Source organism: Peromyscus maniculatus, chromosome 6 (genome assembly GCF_049852395.1).
Source record: "Peromyscus maniculatus bairdii isolate BWxNUB_F1_BW_parent chromosome 6, HU_Pman_BW_mat_3.1, whole genome shotgun sequence".
Lineage (NCBI taxonomy): Eukaryota > Metazoa > Chordata > Mammalia > Rodentia > Cricetidae > Peromyscus > Peromyscus maniculatus.
In genome coordinates this window covers 136,521,401-136,534,318 of record NC_134857.1, presented here as the reverse complement: position 1 = coordinate 136,534,318, position 12,918 = coordinate 136,521,401, and the positions used below count along the sequence as shown (strand labels likewise).

At 39.7% G+C, this 12,918-nt stretch overlaps 1 protein-coding gene across 10 annotated transcripts in view; it reads left to right on the top strand.

The window, feature by feature from the left end:
• Positions 1–12,918, top strand: part of LOC143274021 (uncharacterized) — a 211,603-nt gene that overhangs the window by 100,816 nt on the left and 97,869 nt on the right. For 2 of the 10 annotated variants that reach the window (XR_013052446.1, XR_013052447.1), the window contains one exon: positions 8,581–8,721. The exons of the other annotated variants lie outside the window; for them this stretch is intronic. The gene's annotated coding sequence lies outside the window, so the exon portion shown is untranslated. The remainder of the gene's footprint in view (positions 1–8,580; positions 8,722–12,918) is intronic. 10 annotated transcript variants of the gene reach the window in all.

Genomic DNA, 12,918 nt, shown 5'->3' with positions numbered 1-12,918 from the left:
TTCAGTGAAAATTGCAAGAGATCATCTCAGAGACACAGGGCTTTGGAGGATCAAGAGAAATGGGATGCAGAATTATACTCTGTATTTACCTTTTAAATGTACTGAAATGCCCAAATGCATGTATATGTATTGGGTAAGAAGTTAGAAAATTAGACACTACAGGTTCCCAGAGGAGTCAGGACTGTGAAACTAAGTCTTTAGCTTATTGTAGTGTTGAGAGTTATGAGCTCTGGAATAAAATAAACAGAACAAAGCACCTAACATACTGTGCAACTTTTTCAGTTTGGCCAAGGATCCTGCTTAACCATCTGAAAAATAAAATTAATTTTCCCTAAAAATTAATCAGACCAGATAAATTAATTATAATACTTCCCATTGCATAGTGTTTATGACTTTCATTAATTGTTATTATGAATAAGCGGTGATTAAAGTCATTGCATGATATGAAAAAAATCTAAAAATTAAGTACAAATAAAAAAGAAATCAGCATGTAAAAATCAAAATCTTTTATATTTAGAAATGGAATAAAGACAAAGGTGAGGGATGGGTGTTTAGAAAATATGGAGCAAAGTCAGGGTGAATTACCTTTGCAAAGTCAAACAAACCTTCCTGAGATAAAAGGTATACCTGCTATGAATGGTTGGGCAGGTGGGTGCCCTGAGGAGTGAGAACGTTGGATGCTGCTGCAGGATCAGGTTGACCTCACAGCCTCTGTGTCAGAACTTTTGGGTTATGTGGAGTGACAGAATAGAGGTAATACAGTGTGGTGGTGGTGGTGGTGGTGGGGGTGCTTACCCATGACTTTCCCTGATGCTGTGTAGCTTAAGCACTTGAGGGAGAGGGAGTTTATTTTGGGTCAGGATCCATCATAATGAGGAAAGCATGGCAGCTAGAGTTTGGGGCAGCTGGTTGCTGTGGAATAATCCTCTTGTATACTGTAAAGATTTGTCACTTGAATTGGTTTAATAAAATACTGGTTGGCCAGTAGCCAGGCAGGAAGTGTCGGTAGGGTGACTAAACTAAGTATAATGGGAAGGAGAACAGCAGAGTCAGGGAGTCACCGGCAAATGCAGAGAAGAAATATGAAAATGCCATACTGAGGAAAGGTACCAAGCCATGTGGCTAAATATGGATTAGTTTAAGTGTAAGAGTTAACTAATAATAAGCCTGAACTATTGGCTGAGCATTTATAATTCATATTCAACCTCTGAGTCAGTTATTTGGAACCAGGAGGTTGAGACAAGAAATGTCCAATTACATATTGCACCCAATGTGGAGCACCAGATGATGATCAAATCTGATTAATCCTATCAATAAAACCAAGAGTCAGATATTGGGGTAAAAACCTCAATGATCAGAGAAGCAGGGAAGCAGTCATCAATGATTTCCTACCTCTTCAGCTCCCCTGACCAAAAGGGGCTGAGATCCTGTCTCAGCCCTGCCTTACCACTTCCTGTTCCTCTCTCTACAGTCCTCCAAACCTCTATGGTTAACTAGTGGCTAATTCTGCCCTCTGACTCCAAGCAAGCTTTATTTGCCAAAATGCAAACAAAATGTCATACAACAGCTGGTCAATGTAATGGTTGTATCAACAGTGAGGAGCAAAGAGTGATTAATACTGGAACTCAGCTCAGTTTCTCCTTTCCCTCCAGTCTCCAGCTCCATTCACAAAATGTGATCTTCCCACCTCAATTAACCTAACCTAGATAATTTCTCACATGCATGCTGCAGGCCAATCTAATCTAGATAATCCCTCAGAAATGTTCCTGGAGGCTCATGCCCTGGATGATTCTAGATCCTATCAATTGATAGTCAATATTAATAATCCCCAAAATTCCTGCATGGATGATGTGCAAAGAGCAGAGATGAAAAAGTGGCCTGTTGTTTGGCTGCTTATTTCCTTTGGCGATGTGAGAGGGAATGGTGGATGTAGATGGTTCATAAACAACGGAAATAAGGTTACTGCATGCTGATGGTTAAATCTGACCCAAAACTCAAGCAGAAGGCTTGAGTTTAAGTAGGAATGTAATATGTGTACTGTTAGCTTGTGAATGTGGGTAAGTGTGTGGATACAGACACTGTTGGTAAACTGGTAGTAGAAAGATGTTCCTTTTTTGTTCATTGCTTGTATTTTCTTAGTAAAATGAGGATTGAGGCAAAAAATAGAAATTTGAATAGGACAGATGATTAGAATAATAGGTTTTCTCTGAAATTGAGTCTAAACACATTCTCATAACTCTCTTGAATATTGCTATTATTTTCCTAAAATGTTATGGAGTATAGAGGGAAAGAAACTTAAGGGTTAATATACAATGCACATGCAGATCTAGTGTTAAGACAAACATACTCTTTAATTTGATGAGTGTGGAATAAATGAGAGAGATGACATGGGAAAGATGCCAGCCAGCTCATCCATGTGGGTGTATCTATCCACAGATAGGATGTCAAGAGAAATGAGGAGAGAGCTAGATAAAGCCCTGCACAAAGACAACAGAAGAAAAGTGAAACATGGCAAGGGCATGAGAGTAAGAAGCAGATGATGCAGTTAAATCATAAATTAAGAAAGAAATTTCATATATGGTTCCCCAAAATATCTGGCTTCCAAAGTAGGTCAGATGGTAAAGACAGTGCATAGAGTTATTCAAGCCATAAGAAAAGCCTGGAAATAAGTAAGATCAAGTCATATCACCTGTATAGTTCTCTGGAATTTTCAGTAGTCAGAAAAAGTTGTCAGTTGTGAGCTTCTGTGAAGACATAAGGGAATGCTAGATGTCAAGGAAGAGTCATTAATCAATATGATGGATGGATGTAGGATCTTCAGTGAAGGCCATGGTCACAAATGTGCTCAACAACAAGAACAAAATAGTTATATGAATAAAGGCATAAAATGTTTGGGGTCACCATGTAAATATTACACTCAAATTTGTTTGCTGTCAAATTCTCAGGAAGACAACTTTTATAAGTAATCCTGAAATTAATCTGAATTCATGACTATATCTAAAAATGTCTTCTAGCCTTAAAAATCTAGACTCATTACCCTGGAAAAGTATCTGTCCACCCATTTTCTTTTTAAATGAATGGCTTTGGTTGACATACAAAACAATGGGTCCATCATGGTATCGCCATGCACCTACATCTCATGTTTGTCCTTCTGTAGCTGGGAACCTGTGCCAGTAAGAATAGATAGGAACAGTCTGCATATTGGTAACATTAAAAAATGAAGAGTAATCTACTAGACGCCATCCAGGAAAGGAACCCACAGAAATGTGGTTATTATAACTCACCCTTAAAATAAAGAGGACATATTATGCTAGGTTAAATGTACTTACATAGTTCAGGAAAACATAAAATCAGGAAGATATTAAAAATTCCAGTAAATTGATAAGAAATACTGATTTGAGCTAGTCTGACCTTATAAATTACTTCCTTAAAATTCTGTGGTAAAAGCTGCATCTTAAAATTAAATGATATCCTTTTGAAAGAAGCTAAAAGGGAATGCTTTGATTTGTTACATAGACGTTAGGTGTCATAAGCAAGCATGATGTTTTAAAATATGTATCCCAAAGAAAATTATTAGCATGCCATAGATGATTTGAGCTGCTGTTTTCTGTGGAGTCTTCACATACGCGCGCACACACACACACACACACACACACACACACACACACAAACAAGAGAGAGAGGGGGAGGGGAGAGGGAGAGAGAGGAGAGAAAGAGAGAGGAGGGAAGGGAGGGGGGAGAGAGAGGGGAGAGAGAGAGAGAGAGAGAGAGAGAGAGAGAGAGAGAGAGAGAGAGAGAGAGAGAGAGAGAGAGAGAGTTTAAATTTTATGTCTTCAGCTAATTCAAGTAGAGTGAAAATGCAGGAAAAAAGTGACTTCTACAAATAAATTCAGAGTGTATAATATATTGTCCCAGGTTGTGCCATACATTTTTTAAGGACTATTAGGGCATTCTGAATTCACATTAAATGACAAGGCGTTTAGGATCAGATTTGTAACATGTCATGTATAATTGTAGTCTGCCCACTTTTGTGTTTATGTGGGAAGCCAATGGAGAGATGTGTGAGTCGGACCATTCAGTTTTCAAAGTGGATGTATGTGGATGGTTGAAAGTGAGATCTGGTGAAGCCATATACTTTTGTGATTAATGTGCCTACTTCAGGTAACTGTCAATCTATTGCAAGACTTTTGACTCATCATTTTACTAACTGGTTATAAGTAACTATTGAGTTCTCCAATACAACAGGGACATTGATATCATCCTCTTCAAGAATGTAGTACGACTTGGAGGAAGGGTAAACATGACAAGAGGGGTGAATATGACTGGAAGAGAATGTGGACGGTGTTGTGAAATGTCTTCCAGACATGACAGTGCTATTGCAATCATAAAAACATGACACCTGTGGATAGCAGGATAAAATCTAAAGTATTCAGTCACATGAGAGGGACACATGAGGCCATACTTCTCCCTGAGGAGCTTTTGCTGGTTAATATCTTCTGGGAGAGAGGTAGTCCCAAACCTCGGTCATATAGCTGCCATGTTCCAGTAATAACCACACTCTTGCTCATGCAAGTGTTGGATTCTAGTTGATAGGAAACACTCCATTTTTGTCCCAGTGTGTTCTGCTCTGAGCTGTTACCCACAATTTCCTGAGAATAGGCTAAAACCCCCAACCCTACATAGGTATCAATCCTCTTCTTAGAATATGGCCAAACCACAAATGTTAAATCCCCTTCGGAGTGTCCTGGGCCACCAAACCTGATAGGTTAAAAGTGTACCACTATGGAAAGTCCCCAACTCCCTTCCTCTGTATTACACTATGATTGGATGGGAATTTGGAACTTCCTTTTTTTGTGTTTTTCCCTTTAAAACTGACAGCTGTTCATGCCTCAAGGATGCAGTTTGGAGCCCCAAACCTGCCACCTCCCTGATATCAGTTTTTCTAAGTAAAATATTTTGTTGCTCAAACAAGGCCATTTGTGGTGGATTATCCCCAGTTTCTTGGGCCCTAACACAAGTAAGACGAATGCAGAAAATTAAAAAAAAAAAAAAAAAAGACACGAGAGCGGGAAGAGACTAGTTGGAGAGAGAAAGGACAGTAGGAGTCAAGAGGGTGTGAGAGACAATAACGGTGCGGGACATGATTGCAGTGTGTTAAATACATTTATGTAATTGTCAAAAATAAAGGAAAGAGAAACAAAGAGAAAGGAAAGGTTTGTGGGTTCATCAGTGGACTAAATAACCATATTTGCACTGATCTGAGAGTATCTCTGTATTACTAGGATATTGTTTTGATTTGTATCTGTCTAATAATAATGAGAATTAGAAACAAAGGCTCTCTTATGAATCAAAATCAACCTCTCCAATAACAAAGTAGAAGAAAGCCAAGGAAGGAAGAAAATATATATCATACAGCCAAGGCTATGAGACCTTCTGTGAAGGGTCCTGTAGTAGATGTCTAGGGCTACAGCTGTGGGCCGCATGCTGTCTGTGTGAATCACTAGCTCAGCTCAGTGTGCAGGTGTCAGGGTACAAAACGATACAGCAGAGTGGACTTAGCTCCACAGCATTTGTAGCCGAGACACTGGTGAATTATCCACATTATTTTCATTAAAGATAGTAACAAAAAGTTGTGAACAATGCCACAAAAATATTACACCGTTTGTCCAAAGCCATAGAACTAGAGGTGATGAATCCCAAGACCTTCCTGATACCACAGAAAACTGAAACACTGGAGGTCAGCTCTGCTCCTCATCTCTTGCAATAACCCGCAGGTTGCTCAGATATGTTTGATGTTATATTATGATATAAAAATTGTTTCTCGTCAACTAAAGACTCTGTAGTGGTTTGAATAGGAATGCCTCCCCCCCATAGACTCTTAGGGAGTTGCACTATTTGGAAGGATTAGAAAGTGTGGCCATGTTGGAGTAGGTGTGGCTTTGTTGGAGGAAGTATGTTACTGGGTTTCAAATACTCAAGTCAGACCCAGTATCTCTCCCTCTTCCTGCTGTCTGCAGATCCAAATGCAAAACTCTGGGCTCTTTCTCCAACACCACATCTACTTGTGTGTCACATACATCCCACTATGATAATGATGGACTAAATCTCTGAATGTGAGCAAGCTTCAATTAAATTATCAAACATTGCTCTTACTTTTGGACCTGTTACAAATATCAGGTGAATCACCAGCTTAACCGCCAGGAGGAAGTGTGTGATTGATAATTTACAGGTCAATCATTTTAAGTACCCTGTCTTTATCTGAAGAAGTGGAAAGAGTGCAGGTAGAAATCTCCAAATGCTGTTATGATGGTGGTCCCCACTGAACCTACCATATACTAAGGCAACTTGTTCATATTCAATCAATCAGATTGGCTAATGTTCATGTGCCCTCATCACTAATGACATAAACCCATCGAAGGAATCACACTTGTACTATGCAAAGTCTTCAGAGCAAGTTTTAGATAGAACTGATTGCTGTGCCAGTGAACAAGTGAGATGCAGTGACATGAGACCTGATACCTCTCTGGAGTGCAGAGGATGGATGGTCCCAGCAACAGAGACAGAACTGAGGTCACAAACCTTCTCTTGTAGCCAATTAAAGGCTTCCTAATGAGTGGAGCCTGTGGTTCAGAAAGGCAAAGTGAGTAACAACTGCAGCAGAGTTACTGAAGAATCAATATTGTGTGCCCATCCTATTAGCTGATCACATACAACTAATATGTGTGTATTTATAATTTATATATGCATACTAGTAAAACAGAAGAACATCCAGGCATGAATAAACTCTACAATCTACTTTTATGTGCAAAAAAAAATGTATCTTGGTCTGGAACCTCCTGGGTGTGATGTAAAAATGTAACCACTTCTCAGGAGCCTGTGGGAAAGCCTGACATTTTTAGATATTATATGGTTTTTAATGTACAGGGTTTGTTTTGATTCAATTTAAAATAAAAATTATTTTAAACACTCAGGAAAGTTGGAATAGATAATACCAACATGTTGTGTGTTTAATCAATGCAAAATACCTTCTTAACCACTTAATATGCATGATCTTTAATTTTTAAAGAGGTAAGTTCTTCATTATTACCATTCTAGTAACAAAAATAAATCTGAGGGTGATGAAGCTGAACTAGCTTCTTCAGGGTACAGAGCTGGTATCAAGGGCCAGACTGGGTACTACACCCAAACTTATCATGTCATCCTGCATTCAGTGGCCCATTGCCTCAGCCCTGTATTCTCCTGGAGACTCCAGTGGCTGCTGTTACAGTCACACAGCTACAAGTAAAGTAGAATTCTGACCAAACAACGCAGTAATTCCCTCTCAGCTGGTGTGAATGAAGGACACCAGCGAGAGCTTACTTATGCAGATATCGTAAGTGGTTATAACTGAAATTTGATTTCTATTTGGCAAAAAATACTACTTGGTTTATATAAGTCTGGGAAAAAACTATTAAAAGATGAGTTATTCACTAAGAGAACATTTTTTTTTTCCTCACTGTCCTCTTTTAACAAACTGTCACGCTAAACTTAACCAATCTCCAAAACATGAAACTAAGCCTTTTTGAGCAATTTCAAACATTTCCACAAATGAATAGACACAGCAACATGTCATGAAATATTTCCCAGTTATAGTGCCTACACAACTTCACAATAACATATTTCTTTATTTAAAAGCTATTTTATTGCCTCTTTACAATGTTCAACGTGTCTTTCTCTCCTTGTTACAAAAAGCAGTAATGTGAGGGAAGATATGTGAGCTGAAGCGCAGACTGCAAGGCTTCCGATTCCCAGAGAGCCTGACAAACCACACCATCACAGCTTTCTATGGGGAAATGCTCTGTAAAATTACTTTTTTGCATGTGTTTAAATATTACTCACAATGGAAAAAATTTTCTATAGAAATGCTTTAAAATAATATGCCTGCTGTTACCATGTGGATGCTTTTTTTTTTTAAAACAGAGACTTTTATAATCCCATATACTCTTTATCCCTTTCCATTTCAGTTCTATCATGGCAGAAATGAACAAAGTAGAAAATTCAGTATAATTTTACCACTCACATTAGCAAGAGAACAATGGTGAGGGGCTGTGAACTGCTCTTCCATCTGGCGTCTTTGCAACTGTTTAGATTAATAGGTACAATAGCATTTGAAATTTTCTGGGCTAGGGTTCAATGGGGTTCAGCACCCCCTTGTGAAAGGACGCATCCACCTGTGGACAAAGACTCCTGCCTGTTACCATGGCTTTGACCAGAGGGCCTGGTATAGTACAGAGTCTGACTCAAGTTGCAAAAAGAAAGACAAATAGTCCAGTTAACCGCACTGTCTGCTTCCAGCACAAATTATGCCAGCAGAGACAATCAGTGACTTAGGAGCTTGCAGAGAGCTCCTTAGCATGCTGTTAGCTTGCTGGCAGTCAATGGCAGTGTTCTACCATATGAGTTTAGTATATTCAACTCAAAAATAACAAAATAATAATAACAATTCTCATCTCACAAGATATTAAATTGATGTTCACTAATGTCATGATTTATGAAGTCTATTCTATTAGTAAAAATAAAAACACATCTTGTTCATCCTAGATAGGGAAGGTCCAGAGGCTCCACCCTTCCCAGAGGTACTAAGGCAATTATCAGTCCTTGGAGGAGGGGTGTTATTTTCTTCAGTGGTGTAACTGCTCATAAGGACACTTCTTCATTAAATAACACCCCATTCATGCTCAGGTAAGTAACTCTTATTAAACTCAGAGGGTCAGACAGAGAAAGAAGGAAGACATTGAAGTGGGAGGGGCTTGTATGAGAATGTGGTAAAGGAAGGGGTAATGGAGGGGGTGTAGCCAGACAAATCTTTCCCACCCTCTGGTACCTGAATAACCAGTCAGAAGTTTAATATTAATTACAAACTGTATAGTCTATGGCTCAAGCTTATTGCTAGTTAGCTATTACATCTTAAATTAACCCATTTCTATTCATCTATGTATTGTCATGTGGCCGTAGCATTACAGGTCGGCTGGCATGTTGCTTCCTGGACAGCTGGCTGGTGTCTCTTCTGACTCCACCCTTCTTTATCTCCCGCCTATCCTTATTCTGTCTCACCATTGGCCAAACAGCTTTATTTATCAATCAATGAGAGCAACACATATTCACATCATACAGAAGGACATTCCACAGCAAGGGGGTCGTGGAGGGGCACAATTGTTCTTCTAATTTGTTTTCTGTTGCTGTGATAAAATACTGTGACCAAAGCAGCTTAGGAGGAGAAAGGTTTTATTTGGGTCAGTCCAGGTCACACTCTTCAATGAGAAAGTCTGGGTAGGAACTCAACAGGACCTTGAAGTAAAACTGGGGAGCTGATTCAAACCTTAGGGCAAGATGAGTTCCTGAAAGATGCAAACCCTATTTGTCTTACTTAGGATTTTTATTGTGGTGAGGAGACACCATGACCACAGCAACTCTTACAAAGAAAATATTTACAGTTTCAGAGGTACAGTTCATTATTGTCATTGTGGGGAGTTTGTTGTCATACAGGCAGATGTGGTGTTAGCTACATCTTAATCAGAAGACAACAGGAAGTCGTCTGACAGTCACACTTACCCTCCCCCACAGTGACACACTTCCTCAACAAGGCCACCCCTCCTAATAGTGCCTCTCCCTTTGGGGCCATTTTCTTTCAAACCACAACAGCATTGTTCAGGAATGATGAACAAAACCATAGTTTAAAATAAGTTCTGGGAATATAATTCCAGAAAAAAAAAAATGTTGCTAAACCATCTTAAAAGTTATTGGATCTAAGCTGTGTGTTTTCTTTAAACATGAATAAGAAAATCACACAGTGACATGAAATCAGTTCAGTTGGATGTGTCTGAGATCTAAAAATTCTCACTCTGAGTCCCTCTGTGACAGGGGCAAAGTTTTGCCCTGGTGTCCAGATATTAAGTAAATTTCTGTCTGTCCCCGACTTGTACTGCTGTGTGCCACCTTAAGAAAGAGCAGCTGAGAGAAATAACAGAATGCACTTCTCAGTATGATCTTGCTTTGGGACTGTTGTGCTGCATCTGTGGGATTAAATGTTTTAAGAAGTTGTCAAGTTTAATTGGTGAGTTTGCACAGTTCTGGTTAACTGGCAGCATCACACTACCAAGATTTCTCCTTTTATCACTTTATGTTAACTCTGTGATTTAAATATTGCCATCTGTGAACAAAGCCTACAGAATTAAGAAAACAGCTTCAGTAAATTAAAATCCTAACTGATGCATAATTTGAGGATTTCAGCAATGTTGTTTGACTTTTGGTGCATTCATTGTTCTTTCCCTACGGCAATCATCCTGTCTGGTTGCGCATGCTCACTGGAACCAGGCACCTTCTACATGCTGAGAGGCTTAAAGATGACAAAGAATGGCAAAATCGAAAACATCAGCAATTAAATACAGCCATTTTAAGAACAATAGATATAACTCAAAATATAGGACCCAAAGGACTTAATTGTTCCCCCAAGAAGCTCACAGATCTGCAGTCACACACCAAGATCTCCCTCCAGGACATGCCTCTTTCCACTTGCTGTCATATACACTCTCCTGTCCATTCGTTTGTTTTTCTCTTTACCGGGCTTTTTGTCTGGGTATTGACTTAAATATCTCTTTAAAAGCCACAGAGGGCCTTTTAACACATCTTGAATTTTCCCCTAGTTTTCTTCTTTATTCCTACAAAATATTTCTCCTTCAAAAAGTTATCAAATTAATACAATTATTTAGTAGTGCAAAGAGCACATCTTAAAGCTAACATTTTCTGAACTGTGCATGTCTAGCTCCCATAATAAAAGGCATGTTGTGCCCAGATCGCGACCCCCAGAGAGACCACCAAGGATGAGCAAGCCGGAATGCAAAAGCAAGGTTTAATTCTGGATATCCAAATGCAATACAAGCCTAGGCAGGGACTTTGTCCACCAGATCCAATGCAGTGGAGGCTGGAGGAAGTGCCCACCTATCTGCAAGCCCAGTTTTTAAAGGGAAAAATCACAAGGTTACATCATTTAGGGGTGCTAGTACGGGTACAATTCTGATTGGCTTGTTTCTAGGAATTCCAGAAATCACAATTCAGTTTTCCTTCTAAGGAGGTAGTTGCCCACCACCATTTCTCATTGGCTGCCCCCAGATGGGGGGATCTGGTGATTACACAGTCACTATGGAAACTAGGGTTGGGAAATTCTTTGGTCAAGCAGTTGCCTAGGGTGCCAGGGAGAGGACATTCCATAGTCTGGCAGCCATTACCTCCTGACTACCTTGTGACTCTGTACTTTTACACTTCCTGGTTTCTGGAATCTGAACTGACTGGTTTCAGTAACTTCTGGCCTGTTCCAGTAACTTATGGCCTGTAGCTAAAAGGAGCAGTCTTAGGCCTTTAGTTTTGGGGTGAAAGCATTTTGGTCTTATTTTGGTTCCACAAGGCACACTCCCTCATTTGTTCTTAACATAATCCTTGATGATAGATGCCACTGTTATCTGAGATTGGCCTGGCCAGGGCTGAAGCTCAGAGATTAAGTAATTTAGGAAGTCACAGAATTAATTATTTTGGTGCCAGGATTGAAACCTAGAATATCACACTCAACAACTCAAAGAAAAAGAGCTTGTTAGAAAGTGTCATGAATAAGGGGAGAGATGAAAGGCAGGGGAAATGAAGCCAGGAGAAGGAAGGCGGGGACAAGGGAAGGATGGAATGCTGCCTATGGAAACAGGTGACAGGGTAAAACCTTTATTGTGTTTCTGGCCATTTCCCCCTCAGTGATTTGTCCTGTACTTTGAACTGTATCTATTGTGTTTAAAATGGCTGTATTTAATACCTGATATTTTCGATTTTGCCATTCTTTGTCATCTTTAAACACTGCATTTGATCACAGAGCTATTTCTCTCAGCCAAATGGGATCATACTGTGCACAGGTCTTCCTTTCCTGATGATGTCCTACTGTGTGGCCAGACACAGAATTATAAGGCTGCAGGACAGCAGGACTGAGAGTCTGGACTCAGATGGAAGTTCACCACTTTGACCATGTGCCTTTTAAGTCTCCAGAGGTCATGGGTCATCTCTGAGTAAAGATTCAAACTGTGGAGTTAGGAGAATGATGAACTGTGAAATACAGAAGAGTTTGTCATGCTCATGGGTTTGCCTGGGTGAATCTTCACAACTTGAGATTTTTCTATATGACCAGGGGAAGAATGAAACTCATACAAGTTGTGTGAAAATTTAAACAGCTGGTAAACTGTAGGGTCAGGATTTGATCCCAGGGTAGCATGTTGAATCCCAAAGGAAGTAGACTCAGGATGTGCTTGATGCAGCTCCTGGTTGCAGTGATTCTGCAAGATCCCGGCATGTTCTGAAAAACTGTTGGTTGGCTATCTTGCACTTGGAAGGGTGATTGCTTTCTTAGACTCAACATATACATGTTAGGAGCTGTGATGTGACACTGGGGACTCAGCTGACAACCTCGGGAACGGTCTCTGCTGCAGGATGTCAGATTACAGCTGAAATGGACATCAGAGCTTCCTTTGAACAGAGTGATACCCACAAAGGCATTTTAACTGCAAAAACCAGATATTTGCACATGACTGTCAGCCAAGCACCATGGACCTGTAATATTATTGAGTGGGCATATCATTTCTTAAATAAATAATGAGCTTTTTTTTTTTTTCAGCTGTTCACAAGATACTCTTTGCAGGATGACTAAACACAGAGACTCAGCCTTTCATTGTTTTAGGACATTTAATGTAAAAATGTTTATTGTAAAAAATGTCATTACCTGAATTCACATATAAAGACTGCTTCGTGTGAACTATGGGAACTCCCATGCTTGGGGCTGAGGGGGAAGTGGGGAAGGGAAACATCCAGAATATCCAGGTCCTTTATTGCTTCATCTTCAACTATTTCATA